Source organism: Amblyomma americanum, chromosome 1 (genome assembly GCF_052857255.1).
Source record: "Amblyomma americanum isolate KBUSLIRL-KWMA chromosome 1, ASM5285725v1, whole genome shotgun sequence".
NCBI classification, from domain to species: domain Eukaryota; kingdom Metazoa; phylum Arthropoda; class Arachnida; order Ixodida; family Ixodidae; genus Amblyomma; species Amblyomma americanum.
The window spans coordinates 419,731,306-419,748,899 of record NC_135497.1 but is presented as its reverse complement, the minus strand read 5'-3'; positions in this window follow the sequence as shown (position 1 = coordinate 419,748,899).

Sequence of the window (17,594 nt, the reverse complement as noted above, 5' to 3'; positions counted from 1 at the left end):
CATACTTTCAAAAATATGCGTAACACCCAAGCCTCAAGGGCCCATATGAGATATTAAGCCAGGTATGTGAATGGCATCCCCCTTCGAAAGCGGACCGGGGATTGAGCCACACCCGAATACTCGATCCTGTGCTTCCTTGCTATCGCTCCCCTTTATATTTCTCCTCGATATCATTTCCCTTTCTCCTCCGCCGGCTGCAGCTCGGGTGGTTAAGATATTAGGTAGCAATTGTCACGGCCGGCAACATTATTTTCCTTCACTTTTGATGCGCAAGCTTCACTATGCTACCTCGTAACGATTTCGCGGTGCTTACGGTTTTGACCTTCAAGTGGGCCAGAGGTCAGTCCTCTCACGGCGTGATTCGAGCGTCCACCGATATATGTGAGACAGTTACTGCGCCATTTCCTTTCCTCAAAACCAATTTTAGAAACTAACCTTGAAAGTAAAAATTGAATATTGGTTATTTGAGAAAGGAAATGGCGCAGTATCTGTCTTTCATATCGGCTGACACCTGAACCGCGCCGTAAAGAGAAAATGGAGGGAGTGAAAAAAAAAAGAAGAAAAAGGTGCCGTAGTGGAGGGTTCTGGAATAATTTAGACCACCTGGGGATGTTTAGCGTGCACTGACATCGCGCCCTATCCACTGAGCCAATGCGGCGGGTTCCCTTCGTGGGTGTGGAACCCACTTCGGAAAGTATTTTATTTACGAAACTTAATTTTTCTTTTTCTGATTAGGTCACGTGGTTTTTCCAAACCTCTGGGGAGGACAACGCCTTATTTTTCTCCTTATGAGCTGCTATGCTTTCGCAAAAATGAAAATATGCTGCCTTCTACTTACGAACGGCGCTGATCATTTTACCTAGGCTGCTTGCACACAACATGTGTTTCCAGCATTTATACACAAGTATGGTGACAGGTTGCTCAGCGTACAAATTATTGAATAATACCATTTAAACGTGTAACCATTTTCGGGATGCGCTTGTATAGGAATTGTACCTGCATGCACGTGACTTTCTGGCGCCCTAGTTCACTGCCTTTTTCTGCATGTGTGTGTGTGTTGGGCTGAGTGTGTGGGTGTGCGCGCGCGCGCCACGGTAGAGTCCATTGCATGCAGTGGCGCAAAAACGCGGAGCTCCCACTTGGCTTGTCGCAAGTTTGGCTTGGTTAGGAGGGCGAGGGCCGGCTCAGGATGTGAAGCTTTTAAGTTCCATGGCTGATCACCGGCCTGTCTTATGACGTAGGGAAATGTAAACAGGAAATTCGAGAATGTAACATGCAACCAGATCCCTCGGATTTTTTTTTTCATCACATTACTCCGCATGAACATGTCCAGATGTCGAGAACCACACGCTCGAGACAACACAGGCTTTTTGCGCGCGTGGTTTTCTTCCACCGGCCTTGAGGAAACGCGCGCGCCCATTTTCTTACGACAGTAATTCATGTCCCCATAAAAAAAAAAAGACATGCTATGCTTGATGAATCGTTTATCTTCAAGACAGTCACGTTTCCATGCCCGCCCCCCAAGTCGCCACGTGCTCGTCGGCCATGGCGGCCTCGTCGACGGCGACGTGCGCAAGCAGTCATATCGGAAAAGAGCGGGCTTTCTGCGCACCTATTCGCTCGCGTCAGCCGCCGCCTCATCAACCGTCGTCGGACGACGTGCGAAAATTATCTGGTAGGTCCACATAGGTGGCGGCGCTCACCATCGGGTGAAAATCGCCGGCCTCACGCCGTAAAAACGCCTCATGCATCCCGGCATTAAACGCTGTGGCTGAGCGGGGTTAAGATACTAGATTACGATACCTGGTGACATGACCAAGCGCCGTCACATGTCCGAGATGGGAGGTGCACTAGCGGGTGGCTGTTGGCTGGTTATACGGTCGAGTGCTCATTGCTCGCCGGGCTAAATGTTACGTCATGAGACCATGCGAAATAGCCTGAAATTTCGAATACAAAATATGCAGAGGACACCAAGCCGCAGAAAAGACCTGTTAATGCTATAGCATCATACCAACAAGGCGGAGCTAAGTGTTCCCCAAATTTCTTAATTTCAGCGCGATTTCTTTTCTTTGTTCAAAAGTACTGCTCATAGTGCTGCCGCAATGAGGAGTTGTGTAGTCAAGTCATCAATGTTGTACTTTGCGATTGTTATGGAGCGCTTGGATTTTGATGTAGGCGAAATGCTAGTGGTCCGTGTACTGTTCGATTTCAGTGCATGTTAAAGAACCTCAGCTGGTAGAAATTTCCGGAGTCTTTCACTACGGCGTTCCTCATAGCCTGAGTCGCTTTGGGACGATAAACCATAAACCAAAACACACGGAAATATTATACGGCTTATGGAAAAGCGTGATGAAGGAGATTCCACAATTATTTTTGGGTGTGACATAACTATGAGGGATCGGAAAGCAAGCATTGCTTTTTCACGTTGTAAGAACTCGCTCAGCGGCAGCTGGAGCTGTGATGCGCCAAACATACCTTTTCACGTATTTGAAAGCACTGCCTGACAAATGTTTCAAAGACGATTAGAGATCATATAACGGCAGCAATGCGTCCCACCCGGTCCTCTTCGTTCCTTCTGTTGTTTTTCGTAACTGATCTAAATTGGGATCCAAGTGGAGACACATCACTTATGTTAAAGCTGAAATTTACTAACGTACCCTGACGCCCGGATCTACATGACGTTACTCACCAGCATGGTGACGTGACTCGATTACGACCGACGCTGAATAGCCCCGGGAATTAGGTCCCCTCGCCGTCAACTGTGAATGCTGAGGCGGCCGCAGATAGAACATGCCATCGCAAATGAGAATCTCCAAAAGGAGGCCATATTAGGTTCAGGAGTGAAGTTGAAAATAGCGAAAATTAAATGTAGCAATGCGTACATTCAGTTTAACTTCTTCAGCCTACCGAATTTCCTAACCTGTTGAGTGTTTTGCTCAATTCTTTGTTCCTGTCCTTTTGTGCAAGTTGCAAAAAAAAAAATAACGGTGGTTTAGCTTTGGTTAAACCTGGAGTGATGCGATAGCTACAGCTGCCCGAGTGGAACTTGGTCACGTGACCAAACACGTGACCAACAACGTGATCAGCCGCACCACGTGACCAACCACGTGACAGGGTGGCGGCGCATCTACAGGGTGTCAACGCAGCCACAGGGTGGCGGTGCCGCCACCACCACGGCGCCGTCACGTTGAAGGCTCGAAATGCTGCCGTAATAATCACTACAAAAACTCGTACAAAAAATCAAAGCGGCAGTTTACTTGACATGACAGAATACATTTACTATCGCATCACATCATGACGCAGAAAAAGTCTAAACGATACATTTCGACAGTTTGCTAGAAATACACAATGCACTTATGCACAGAACCAGCTTGAGAAAGTGTCGGTAGTAAATATTAAGTATGGCAAAACTTTACACTTTCTACATAGACGTGTACCACTTGCAACCGCCACACATCACTAGGCTGGTTGTGAGGAAAGGAGAGGTGCAACATTCGCGCTACAATGAGGTCAGCCACATGAACCGCGCCGTTTCTCAGGGAACATAGGCAGCCAGAGGTGCACTGCGAAGGCATTTCAAGCGTGCACTGCAGTAATTATAAAACACAATTGGCCTAATCTTGATGAAACCCAAAAAACACAAAACAACACAGCGTGGCGCGATACAAAAAATTTAAACATATTATACATGAATACAGATACAGCGTGTAAATATTGCACATCAAGGAAGATTATCACAAATATGGCGAAGAACGAAGAACATTTACTGCACATATAAGTCGCCACAAGCACAAACAAAGCATTTCACTCTCGTTTAGTCGTACCAGCGAGAATGCGAGTTTTAGCATTGAGTGAAGAGACATAGTAAACCGTTCAAGCTGCAAGTGTGCACATACTGCACTACAAAAATTTTTTATGAATATTTCATTAAAAAAGTAAGAAATGATAAAAACTGAGGCATACAGACTTGTGGAACATCGCGAGCAGGCAATTGCTAATTGCAGGCAATTTTTGCTAATAGAAGTCAAGTCGACTGCTGAAAACATCGTTTTTCTCTTTCTTTGCGAAGCATTTCACGCAGTTTGGGAACTGATTTCACTTTCGTTGAAATGCCAGCAGCTTTCAATTCGGTCCGCAGTTCAACCGCGTCCATATCCTCGATGCAAGCGGGAGGTGTATCCTCGCGCTCCATTTCAGGAGCGCTTCGAGCCCTATTTGTGCGACTCTCTTCAATCATACCCTCAACCCAGTATGAACGATCGTGTTTTTTGTACGCTCGACTTGTTGTTACGTGCGCGCTATTCTCAAGGCGTTTTGCCAGCTTCAGCGCATCGGCGGCCGCATTCCATTTATTGGATCTTGCATGATGCAAATGCTTCAGAATATCATTCTTTTTCTCAATGCCTTCGCTCGAAAACCACCCCAAACACTTGAATTCTTTATGCTTATTTGAGGCATGACAGACAAGAATATGCATATATGGCGTCATTCTTTCAGCCCCGTAACCCTTATGCCCTCGTTCTCCAAGTTCTAAGTACGTTTTATGGAATTTGGCTATTTCTTGCTCGATGCTTTCGCCGGTCGTGTTATGTTCAAAATGATCAAAAATGCGACTAAGCATTTTCCAAAGTGAGATGATTTTTTTTTCTGTTTCCGGGCTGAGTTTTCTAGTGAGCCTCTCTGGCAGCATTTCGAGCAGGCGCTCGCAGGAGTCTCCTTGAATACAGGTGCAATTTTTTTCTTTTCTTTCGTCCTGCCACAGTTCAAATTTTACACCACAGCTATTAATTGCCTGCACAATTGCTTCCACGTGAGTGCTCTTGGTGTTTAAGTTCGTAACTTTATCGCGGTTGTCTTTGTCCATTGCTTCGACAATCAATCCATCAACCAAGCGATTAACGACTCTAATGCGCATGTGTAAAATGTCTGGAACCACAAATGCAGGTTCAATGTTGAATAGGGGAACGACTTTCATTCCGAATTCTTCAACAATGCCGTCCTTCCTCATGTTTTTTAGAGTGCGCAGAAGAGGCGGCTTATTACACTCCTCTGTGTTTGCCCCAGCTCTGCTTCGTTCCTTTAAATTAATACGACAGAAAGGACATGGGTGCCTAGAAGACGCTGACTGCAATCCTTGAACCATGAGCAAGAATTTTAGATCTGAGCCCAGACTATGGCGGGAACTTCCTGTCCTTCCAAGCTGACACTGCCCCTTTTCACAACACTGTTAACTTCGTCTATCAAATCCTTCAAACTTTCTCTAATCTGAAAATAGTTTTCAGAGACTTCGACGACTGCGAGCAGGCGATGTAAGGTATGGCTCTGCAGCCTCCGGCTGCTGTCAATCAGGAGAAAAGATAGAGTTGTCCAGCTTGTTCGTGTGCTGACTACACAGCCATCTCCTTCTATTTTGACCAAAATTGGCTGCGACCTGAGCTGTTCTCCTGTCATACCTCTATTCACTGCGTACTCCGCAACGGCAGTTTCAAGTTTGTGCACAAAAGACACCTGAGCGCCAGCTGCTCCTCCTAGGGTTTTAAACACAGCAGTGCTTTCGTCTAGTTTTTGCCTTTATGAATTGATGACACGGAGCGAGGGTAAATTAGGGACAGCTGAAGACATTTTTTCCCAAAAAACATTGTTTACAAAGTGGTTGTCTAAGAGCGCGGTGATTGCACGGACGCTTTTCTTCTCGGGGGAAGAAAGATCCTGATAGTCAGTTTTACCATTACCGCGGTATTCTTTTTTGATTCCTCGCTCCACGGAGATTCCGTCAATGTCAGAAAAAGTAATTTTGTGCAGTAGCCCTCGAAGGTCTTCTACAACCAACTGGCATAAGTCCAAGCCATAGCTTTCCAAAATTTCTTCTAGCCCTTGAACTATCACGCTGCCTACAGAATGCAGCTTTCTTCTATCGGTGCTTTTCGAACCTTCCCCGACCCTTTTTCCGCAGTTGTTGAGCAAGCGGCAGTTTTTTGCCTGTGATGACAGGCTTTTGTTTTCTTTTTGCAGCTGAAGGCATTTTGCCTCAAAATCCTGAATGGACTTACGCAGTTCAGAAAGAGACCGTTCTGATACACCCTCCATTCGCTTCACTTCTTCTTGTAAAGCTTGAATAATGATGTCCTTGATACTGTTAGTTGAATTTTGAACAGAACTTTCCTTATCGAAGGGAATTTTTACATGGCGCTCTTTTTTAAGGAACCTCTCTTTTGCTCGGCCATTAATTTTTCTGTACTGAGTATCTACCGAGGAGTAGAGGCTTCTAAATCTTGTCTCTACTGCAACCTTTAAACTCTCTGGGATGGACATGCCAAGTGGAATAAAAGATGTTATTGTCTCAAAATAAGATTTCTCCAAAACCGTTTTGTTGCTACAGATTTCCAGAACTGTCTTATTTGTCAATTTAAATTGAAATTGCACATTCAGAAATCTCTAAGCGCAAAGGTCCCGAACTCATTTTTAAGAAATTCTAAACAACACAAACTGAAATGCAAGAATCAATACTATATCGAAAAAAAAAAACAAAGTTCCAAAACGTTTGCTGCCAACATATATGTGAAAGGCGGAAGGCTCACTATTTCTGTGGGTTAGGTTCTGCATGCAACAACCTTCGACACAAGGAACATTTGCAGACTTTCCACAGGATAGCCGTTTGGAAAGAGCTTGCAAGCTTTCTGTCGTGTCACAGCAGCCTTCACACGCACTGGGAACTCAACTGCCACTACACTGCCAAGTTTCGTTTCTCGACTATGCCACCCAAAGGGAAGATTGAGCTTTGAAAAGTCTGACTCATTACAAACAATCCAACCCCTTTCGAGCGGCCTTCCTTTCCTACTGAAAACCAATCTAAAGATGTCCAGGTCTATGTTCACCTTGACAAGCCCGCTGGATCGACGGCTGTTGGAAAGTTTCTTTTGCACAGCGTAAATTAATTCCTCAGCAGCAGCTTCCAGTCGTTGTGGCGATGGCTTGCTTGGGTGCTTAAATTCCCGGAGACAGGCGCCGTTCAGATTTTTCTTGGTCCAACGGAGCAATGCCACTTGGAATATCCTTTCCATTTTATAAGGTATCCCTTGCTCTGTAAAAAAAAGATGGCATGGTGAAACATTTAGCGCAAGAAAACTCACACACGCCGAGGAACGACAAAACGAAGCACAAGTGAACCAAAGAAAAGACAAAGGAAAGATATGTCACTAGGAAATGAAGAGCCAATGAACTTGAATGATAATTTATGCAAATGTTAACATATCCATTTGTGACGAAATGAGTGCCTTAGAGGACTTAAGTTACTGGGGATTGAAGGGTTTGCTCAAAATCTTGACCGCGTTATCTACCTTACTGGACTCAGGCTGCCCGCTTAGCGCGAAAAAATATATTTAAGAAAAATGCTTTGTCTCTGGCATCATCACTAAGTTTGCAAGTCGAGTGTTCAAAACTGGCGGTAGTAGTAGTAGTAGTAGAAAACATTTATTCATATAAAGGTAGGATAAAAAGGCGGGAAAAAACAGATTTTGGGTGGAGTCCTTATTTCAGGACACCAATGTCCACCGCAGTTGCTCTTGCTTGAAATATCAGGCTACGCTGGGTCACCAAATTGGAGCTGAGCAGGGCAGACTCCCAATGTTCCTCGGATTGATGTTTGTCTAGTTCGGGGGGCTTGCTACCGGAGCAGCCCCACGTTACATGGTATGTTGTTGGAATTCCGCCATACCAGGGGCAGATTCCGTCGTATCTATCGGGAAACATGATATGGTATTTGTGTAGGTTTGGGAAGGTGTTCGTCTGTAGTTGTCGCCAGCCCCTCGCCTCTGCCGCCGTTAGCTTCGAGTGTGGTGGGGGATAGACTTGCCTTTGCGTTCGGAGAAGGAGGAGGCGTTCGCCGTACATAGAGGGAAGAGGGGTGACGTCGGGGAGGTTAGTCGCTCGGTTGGTGTATCTCGAGCTAGACTGTCCGCGGCCTCGTTTCCCTCGAGCCCCTCGTGCCCAGGAGCCCAAGTGATTTGGTGCTTGCATGTGGAATTTTTAACATGTGGGGTAGTCAGAATGGGAGCGATGGAGTGTGGAAGTCTGCCAGTGAGGAAGAGCCGACACGCCGACTGGGAGTCTGTAACAATTTTTAGTCCGTTTCGCGTGGTATCGCCGTGCTGGATGGCGAGACCGATTGCAGCCGTTTCTGCTACTGTGGGAGAGCAGTTGCGTAGAGAGGCGCTGGCGATTTCCTTGAAGTTGGTGTCCAAAACTACCGCCACCGCGTTCGTGGAATTGGGGTACATGGCTGCGTCGACGTATACAGCATTTCGTGCCTGTCGGTGTGTGCGGCGCAGGTAGTCCACTCGCGCCTTTCGTCGTCCCTTTTGTGAGTCCGAGTGAAAACTGGCGGTATACTAATTGCGGAGACATTTTGTTATAGGAAGTCTCCCTGACTGCCGCGCTTTGGGGCCTCCTACTGTGCAATTTTACCAATTTCTCTAACACATTTTAGTCAATGAAAACCTAAAAACCTAAAGAAAACGTGATCAATACACCTCTTAAGTTTATATTCCTCGCAGCTTATTTATATGCAAGCTAACAACATTTTTTCAAACATCAATAAACAAATGCAAAAGAAAAAGGTTTGAATTTTCCTGGGGTCTCTTATACAGATAACAACAGTAACACATACCAGGTGTTACAGAGAAGACTAAGTCATCATCAAAATTAAGCTTTCTCGGATTAGCTCAGCCAACAAAGCGAAAGTCGTCGGCGTTCATTGTGTTCATTGGTGTTGGCGTTGACAACTTTCTTGGTGATTTTGTGGAAAGGAAGGGCGCATATAACTGGCCACCTGTGTAAGTGGGCGCCTCAATAGCGCTTTGAGGTACGTGATGGTGGTGAGAGAAAGATGTGGGCTGCATGCATTAGCGCTGACAACGTTGTGGCAGACACGCGGCACTGCAGCAATAGGCCGCAGCCTGACCAACCTCTCGCGATCAGCCATTAATTCAAATGCCACCGGCCAGGGTGGCAGGTTGGGCGCACTGCTCATCCAGTGTGCGGAACGCACTCAACGCTACAGACGCTAAGCCGCGTCTGATTGCACGATACATCACAGCTCTCGCTCTCTAACAAGGTTCAGCAGTAGTTGAGCAACAGCTAATATTTTTTTATCCAGCTGATACTCGGCTAGATAACGTGGTCAGGCAGCAGCCGCTGCACGGCTGTGGAGCCCCTGCGCAGAGACGGCGAAGACTAGGCTTGGCGGCGCGGCGAAGTCACTTGCTGGGTTGCTATGGCAGCGGCGCAGCAAGGACGTTCAAGATCAAACGTGAGGTGACGGCGAAATCGCTCCGACGAAAGCAGGAAAAGCTTTCGCTTTTAAAATATGGATTTTGCGGCATAGTATACCAGTGCCCGCAAACTGTAGCTAACCGGTAGCTACCCAGTAGTTAACAGGCAGTAAACCGGGAGGAAGCTGGTTTACTAATTCTGATATTAACTTTTAACTATAAGTTACGCGCCTAGTTGCAGTTAGAGGTAGGTTACTAATATCCGTATCAGTTTTTAGAATTTCGAAAACGCGATTGCCCTCATCGCAGTGGCTCGACAAAATTTGGCTACATCATGCGATGGCTCAGTGGTTAAGGTGCTCATCTGCTGAGCCGGAGTACCCGGGTTGGCACTCAACCGCAGCGGCTGCGCTTCTATGGAGGCGAAACGCAAAAGGCACCCATGCGCTGTGCAATATCACTGCACTTTGAAGATCCCTAGTTGGTCGAAATTATTCTGGAGCCCTCCACAACGGCACCTATTTGTTCCTTTCTTCTTTAACTCCCTCCTTCATCTCTTCCCTTACGGTGCAATTCGGGTGCCCGCCGAGATAGGCGGGACAGTTACTGTGTCATTTCCTCTCCTCAAAAAAGCCAATTTTCAAGAACCAGTTAGCGCCAAAATACATGCGCTTTCGAAAGCATGCAAGCAAAGAAACCTTTCCAGTGCGCGTAACTAGTCGAAACAGCCAAATTTTGTCGATCCATATGGCCAAAGGTAACCATGTTTTGGAAATTCTAAAAACTTCTATGGCTATTACTAACTACCGGCTACAAATCTAAAATTACGACTTAGCGCCTAACTGCAATTGTTAAAAGTTAATTATTAAAATCTAGTTAACCAGCTGAATAGTTAAAACGATTCACCGGAAACAATTCACACTGGTAATACTGTGCCGTTAAAGCCATATTTTAAAGCCAAAACGCATATTTTTGAAACGTCGTCCAGGTAACACCTGGTATTCAGAGTCGCTCAGCTAATTGTGACATTCCTTGTGTGCTGCGAGGTTCCGCGTTCCACGGCGCGGCGTAGACGGAGACCCAGATGACAGCGGCATCATCAATTACCCAGCCATGCACTCTGAGTGACGACCAGAACGAAGGGACCCGCCGCCGTGACAGCGGCATCATCAATTACCCAGCCATGCTCTTTGAGTGACGACCAGAACAACCGGACCCGCCGCCGCCGCCGCGGGGAAACAGGCTTTATCCTCCCCAATTTGCGTGGCTGTTCCAGGTGCGGCCCTCCCGGGCACATTCCAGGACAAGGGAGCTGTCAGCGGGCCAGAGCGCGCCGTACCACAGCCGACGCTATGCGCTACCGCGAAGACAACATTCTTTCCCTCCTTCCCCTTTCGACGTGGGCTATCGCCGGGAAGGCACCCACAGCTTCCCGCCGTGCCTCGTGAACAAAAGCGCATTCCCAGAAGGGCCGTGACGGACACCTGTCATGGCGGACAGGCAGTACTCGCCAAGAATGTGGAAAGACAGGCGCTAGTGAATTAGCTCCGAAGAGAGAGCCTGTGTATACTCTCACTTGAGAGAGAGTGGTGGCGTTTTTGTTGTTTATTTAGTTTGTATTGTTAACAGACTCTGGGTTCGAGGCTAAGCCCAACCCAAGGGGTTGTCCCCATCTCGCATGTTATTTTGGATTGGAGAATTGATGCTTTGGGCGGGCCACTGGAAATGACCGCCCTTAGTCCTTTGTTAATCAAGTGCTTAAAAGCACATGTAAACGGATGCAGTCCAGTCTGAGCTGAGGACGACATCGTTCGCCAAGAGGGCCTTCAGCGCCGAAGCCCGACGGCGTGCAGCTTCTGCCAGCAACCGCTCGAGCCCAACTCCGGAGCCACTCCATCGCCCCCATGAAGTCGTCGGCACGTAAGCTCGGACGCCCCAGCCTCTGATGTATAACCTTAATCATGTGTAATTATTGAATATACCTGTTTGTTTAAACTGAGCCATACGGTGTCTCTTTGCCTCTCCGTCCCGTGTGGACCTGCGCATTATGGGGGTCATCACATAAGGCTAAGGAAAGCTTGAAGAAACAAATGCGCGCGCTGCAAATATTCTGCACTTGCAAGGTTTAGGTTGTCATCTGTTCTATCCAAACATATTGTTGTGCGCTTATTTTTATTCCTCGAGATGGGAAAGCGAACCAGCTGCAGGTTTTTTTTTATGTGTCAAATCTTGCCGCTTCACTCCTCTGTCAGTAGGTATGCTATACCGTTTTACATCGCCCACGAGCGATTCCTCTTTAATTCGCTCGCTTTGCATGCTTTGCATCATGTCTACTTGTGAATGACAACGTATCCGGTAACACTGGCATGCGTACATTAGTAAATAAAGTCCTCACTTGGTCTACATTTATGTTGAAAATGTTGAGCTAAAGTTATGAATAACAAGAGAGATAGCGCTACTTGTTAATTACGTACTTCAGAAATATTATGTCCAGCAGAAGGCGCCTGCTGTATTTCTGCATTATTCGGACCTTTGCATGTTATCTCTTTAAGCTTCGCTAAATTATCTGCAGTGCCTTGCATATCCTTTGGAATAATAATACATTTGCTCCGACGTCTCCCTGTACTGCTTTTTTTCTGGCCAAATGTTGTAATTTTACCTAATAAAATATGAGAACACTACGTAAACCGCAATTAGCACCATGTAAGCAAGGGCCTTAAGCTGTTTGCATGCTATAAACATGAACGACTGGTCGTTGTGTACATTTTTTATGGTCGTTGTTTTATGAGGGTTTAACGCCCCAAACCGACTCAGGCTATGAGAGACGCCGTAGTGAAGGGCTTGGGAAATTTCGACCACCTGGGGTTCTTTAGCATGCATCGACAACGCATAGTACACGGGGCTCTCGAATTTCACCTGCATCGAAATTCGACCGCCGAGGCCGGGATCGAACCCGCATCTTTCGGGCGGCTGCGTTTTTATGGAGGAAAAACGCTAAGGCGCCCGTGTGCTGTGCGATGTCAGCGCACGTTAAAGATCCCCAGGTGGTCGAAATTATTCCGGAGCCCTCCACTACGGCACCTCTTTCTTCCTTTCTTCTTTCACTCCCCCCTTTATCCCTTCCCTTACGGCGCGGTTCAGGTGTCCGCCGATATGCGAGACAGATACTGCGCCATTTCCTTTCCCCAAAACACCAAAGCGTGCTTGTGGCCTCGAGCGCGTTTGGTTCGCAACCTAGTGGTTGTGTCGAATTCTGCCTAAGCCTCTTAATCGAAACGATGACCCCACACTGAATTTCCGTGACAATCCTTCCACACAAACCAAATCCACAGTGATTGCACACGCATGTAAGCTCTACGCTTGTCATGCTGTAGGAATTAAAAAAAAGTTACCAATAAGCTCTACAGACCGCCCTGAATTGTGTAATCAGGACATGCAAACAAACACAAAACGTAACATGGACCGAGGTGCTTAAAGAAATGGCTTGGGAAGGTTGTTACTTACCGTTTTGGCAATGACTCTCTCGACCAGGTGGTACATCAAAACTTCAGCAGAAGAAAGTCAATGGACGCAGGGAACTGGCTAACCAGATGCAGCTGATGACAGACAGTAGCGAGACAGCCAGGTCCTGAGGAGCTTAAAGGATGCGGGAGACGAGGGCAAGGTGTATGGGGAGCGATGGTGGTTACATGGAACTGGCTAAGGGAAAATCTTCCTTCATTGGCACCGCCGAAGATTCAAGGGATCTAAATCTAGCTCAGAACGATCTCCCATGGCTCCGGACCCTGGTTTTAAAGACCTAGAAACCCGGCCCACCTCTTGCATCGCCCAATCAACAGCAAACTAACCCATCATTGGTTTACAAACTTCATGGCACGCCCTCCAATTTCGGCAAGGTTCAAACCCTCTGCCTGAAATACACAGCACATCTAAATTGCTATAAGAAAATGTAATTCCGGGAATGAACCCTCGAAATGCTTGGGCCAACAGGTTTACGTGCCACGCCCCATTCTTCCACAGTATTACTCAAACTCTCTCCCTTAAAAAGTAAAAAGAGAAACATGAAAATACATCAAAACATTCCCATGCGGCTCCCAGCTTTACGCCAATTACCGATATTCAACCGATCGCTACCGCTGCGAGTAGTAGACTACTCGTCTTCGGGACGACTGTTGACAGGCGTCCCCGCAAAATCTGGAAAGAGGAGCCAGCCTGTCGTTGCTGCCTCTGAACACGCTTCAGCGTTTCGTTAAGCAGGCCCGCTTCTCGGGACCCGTTGGTATGCCCCATCCTCCGACTTCGACGCCATCGCGGCTTAGACGCGACGTCTGCTTGCCGCGTCCGCGCTGACCATGCGCTATGCTACGCTATCACTGCGGTGGTTTTCTTAGACGGGCGAAGGGGGGCGGGCGGTTTCGGGAAAACGTCTTGGCTCCTTTCCTCTGGCTCGGTCTTTGCCTTCGCCGGTCTACGCCCGCTTGCCTCGCCATGCACGCTTCCTGCTGACGGGGATTAACAGGAAAATCGCCGCATCTCGGCGCCGGGCTGTCGACAAACCCTCGGATGGTTCGAACCTCGGCTTTTTAAGCCCTCGTGTTGAAGACATCCGGGTCAGTGGCTGCAAACCATGGATGTAAGAAGCGGGAAGTGTCCCCAGGGAGCGATTAACATTCTTCCCTGTCTGTTGGATGTGCCACGACTCAAGTAGAAGCCTCCTGTGCGGGTTAGCTTCGGTTTCCAGTACATTAGTGCCGTCAACGTCCATTCGGTGGTCGCATGCCTCGCAGTGTTCGGCCGCAGCGCTGCGGTCATGGTTCATTTGTCGGACGTCCGCTTTGTGTTGCCTCGTCGCGGCGCGGGGCTGGGCGCGCAGGCGCTCTGCCGTACGCCTAGGATGTGCCCATCGAGTTGGGGCTTAAGGAAAACATTTCCAACGCGCTGCCTTTTTCAGTGAGTGAGCAGATGAGAGCCACGGCCACTCGGTCACTCGGTGATGCGGTTCCATCGAGTGGCCGCATTGGTACCAACCGTTGCCTCCACAAGCTGGTAGAACAGCGGGCTAACGGGGTCGCATTTTTCATTGCAGCACTGAGGCTTCAATTTTGGATTTCGACGTGGCCTCTTTGTATGTCTGAAATTTACTTGACCTGAAATAAAATAATCGAAAATGTTTTACGGCCGCGAGTGAGTTTCGAACCCGAGGCGGCGAAAACGCATACGTTTTGCTGGTTACTGCGTTAAGCGTGGCCCGCATGGAGCGTTTTTTCCGGGCGATTCGCCGGCGTCGGCGGCAGCGGAGCGCTTTTTTGCCGCCGTCGACTGCCACACCGCCGCAGCCGAACATTCTGCGTCATAAAATACCAGTCTCTTGCGCTGTATTTTGGATATCGTCGTCTTCATCAGCTGCATCTATGCGCAACGGAACCGAACACTGAAACAGCACTGAAAACCGAAGTGCTAGCACTCCTAGTTGCAACTGGCGTAACCACGCTAACTCGTCCGAAATTGATTTTGGTGGCACTGTCTACCTGTGCCATGCGCTGTGCTTTTAACAAGGCTGGTGGAATTCCTTAGTTTGGCGGAAGGCAGTACAGAATCTGCAGAAATTCTGTTGTCTTTTTTGGGAGATTTTTGTCTGCGTGTGGAGAAACCCTTTGCCAGGACTGACACATTAGCGGTTGTAAGTTTTTTTTTTGTGACAGCCTGGAGGCAAGAGTGCGTCCATGACCTTTCCGGGCCGTTTTCGCAGAGGCGCCGACTATGTCGTGCAGCTCGTGCTTCGCACCATAGGGAACAGAAACATAGCGCATCCAAAAAGCAACCATGGACTGCGCTCCACGATTCGAGGAAAAGTAAAAGGAGAAAAAACAAGAAAGGCAGGCAAAGGCACAGCAGGAGACCCCTCCCCACTGTCCTTTTCTACCTCCCTCTTACCACCCTGCTACCGGCTGCCCGTGTAGCTCTTGAAAAAGAATTTCTCCGTACCTATGCACCTGCTCAAATCATCCTTGGCCCTTTCCGTTACCGCCTCTCCACGTTCTTCACGTTCTTCATCCGTTTGATGCTGCGTGTTGTGCGTCTTGTTCCCGTAGCTTTTTTGGGAGGAACAGTGCTGAAAATTGTGCCCTAAGGGTAGGGTGGAATTCAAGCAAGTTTTGGTTAAGACGATTCCCAATTCTTGCATATTTGTTTTAAAATCAGCGACAACAGCAATGACACATCGCTTTGAGCATGCGGCTCGAGGACGGTGTGTGATTCGTTCCGCAGTGTCGCCGTGTACCCACTGATTTCCAATGGGTAGAAGTTTTCTCGAAGCCTGGCGCTTGGTTTCTTTGAGTTGAAGTGCTCGGAAAATGGTCTTCCACCTAACATTGTGTTGAAGAAAACACTTCAACCCATTGCGCTTGGTGCGAGGTTGCCAGTGCGCCATTAAAACTCATCATCAGCAAAAGAAAACATTTCTAGGCAATGGATACCCAAGATTCTTCACTCGATGTATCATCTAAAACCGAAAAGGATGCAACGAAAACAACTCGATATGCTTATGCTAAGGACACGCTGGTGGCAAAAACGCGTATGCAGTTAGTACGTAAAGGGTGTCTGCGAAACCTTGGCCAGTGTTCTCAGAAAGGAAGGGATGCAAACTACACACAAGCCGGACATCATTATCGGAGGCCTCCTATGCCACTTCAAAGACAGTCATCCCACCCCAAAAAAGGCCTAGAGGTGCCAACTCGAATGGCCCTTCCTGGGCGTACGCGCTCAGCGTCCGCGCTCTTAGCGTAAGCCGAAACCGGTCTGCGCATGCGCACTGCAGGAGACGCCAGCAAGCCTAGGTGAGGCGTCCGTGCTAGATGTCGGCATCAGTGCGCGGGCGCTCGTGTACGCGTTGGAAGGGGGGTCCGGTTTATAACAATGGAAGGATCGCCGGGCTCTCGGTGGCTCTTTTCTTCATGGCTTGAAGCTATTTCAGGTTCCCCGAACTTTTCTTCGCGGTTTAAGTTGTTCTTTCATCGCCCCAACCCCTTCTCTCCACGGCTTGAAATTCTCTCCGTCCGCTCGACAGGGGAAGGGAGCCAGCACCAGGAACATGGAGATGCATGGCACATTTAAAAGTCGCTGGATCGTTCCGTGGAAACGGCTCCCTCTTCTGACTCCCGCGGTTTGTGCGCTTAAAAAGCCGCGCTAACTACCCGGGAGTCACACATCCAAGAAGTAGTAGTTAGCCAACAAATTCAGAGGCAACAACAACTGACGAGAATACAAAAAGGAAGCTAAAAATGTTGCCGGCCCAGCGATTGCTATCTAATCCCTCAAGCACTGGAACTGCAATTGGTGGAATTAAAAGCAAAGAGAGAGGATAGCGAAAAGTAGATAGGAGAGCGGCAGAAAAAAAACGAGGGTAGGTTGGAACTTATGCAAAAAAAAAAATGTTCGCGCCACTCGTGCGAAAGTGCTTATGGGTATTGTTGCACGTATTCGCAACACGGTAAATTCACTGCATATTCAGGGCCGCGAGCATGTAGCGTCCTGTCGCTAATGAATCGCGCTAGCGGCGCATTGCACAAACGGGTTGGGTGGAGCGCCGAGTCACCGTACTGGAGAAAACCAGTAATCTTTTCAACATCGTGTTATCCGACAATAACTTCTGTTCATTTCTTAGCAGATTTAAATTATAATCAAGAACATTTTACTAGAGTTTGACTCTTGATTGCTGCTCTGGGTAACGGCGTAGTTACTGGCTTGCCGAACTGATGGCACACTCTTCAGAATAGTTCCCAGCATGCCACTCTATGAAGTCTTCGTTAGCGGTTCATCCTTCACGTACATCTTTGACAGAATTGCCGAAACTAGCATCGATTACAGCAATGGTAAACCCCTTCTCGACGGCGAACGATCGAATCGTGAGAAGCACTTTACCAACCTAGACAAAAATGTGAACTACCACACTACTAATTGTTACATTGGACAAATAACCTACTGGCATAAAACGCAGCATCAGGTTTGCCGCCTCTTATGTGCAACACATGCAACATTCACTTCAACGCATCCTTGCTGCACTTGCACCACATCGACAAAAGATTGGAAGAGCTTTCTGCTATTGAGGCTAATAACATGAGTGTTGAAATGTAGACATTAAGACACGATTTTACAATTTTGAATGCACAGTGCAAGAACCATATACAAGTATCGGTGAGTGAGCTCTAAGTATGAGCGTCCGGGAATTACAAATTTCACTGCTTGAACGAAAGTACCTAGAAGCTTCATTGCTTTGCACTGTTATTGCGTACACAATTCCACTATCACCTGTGCCGGTGTGGTCAC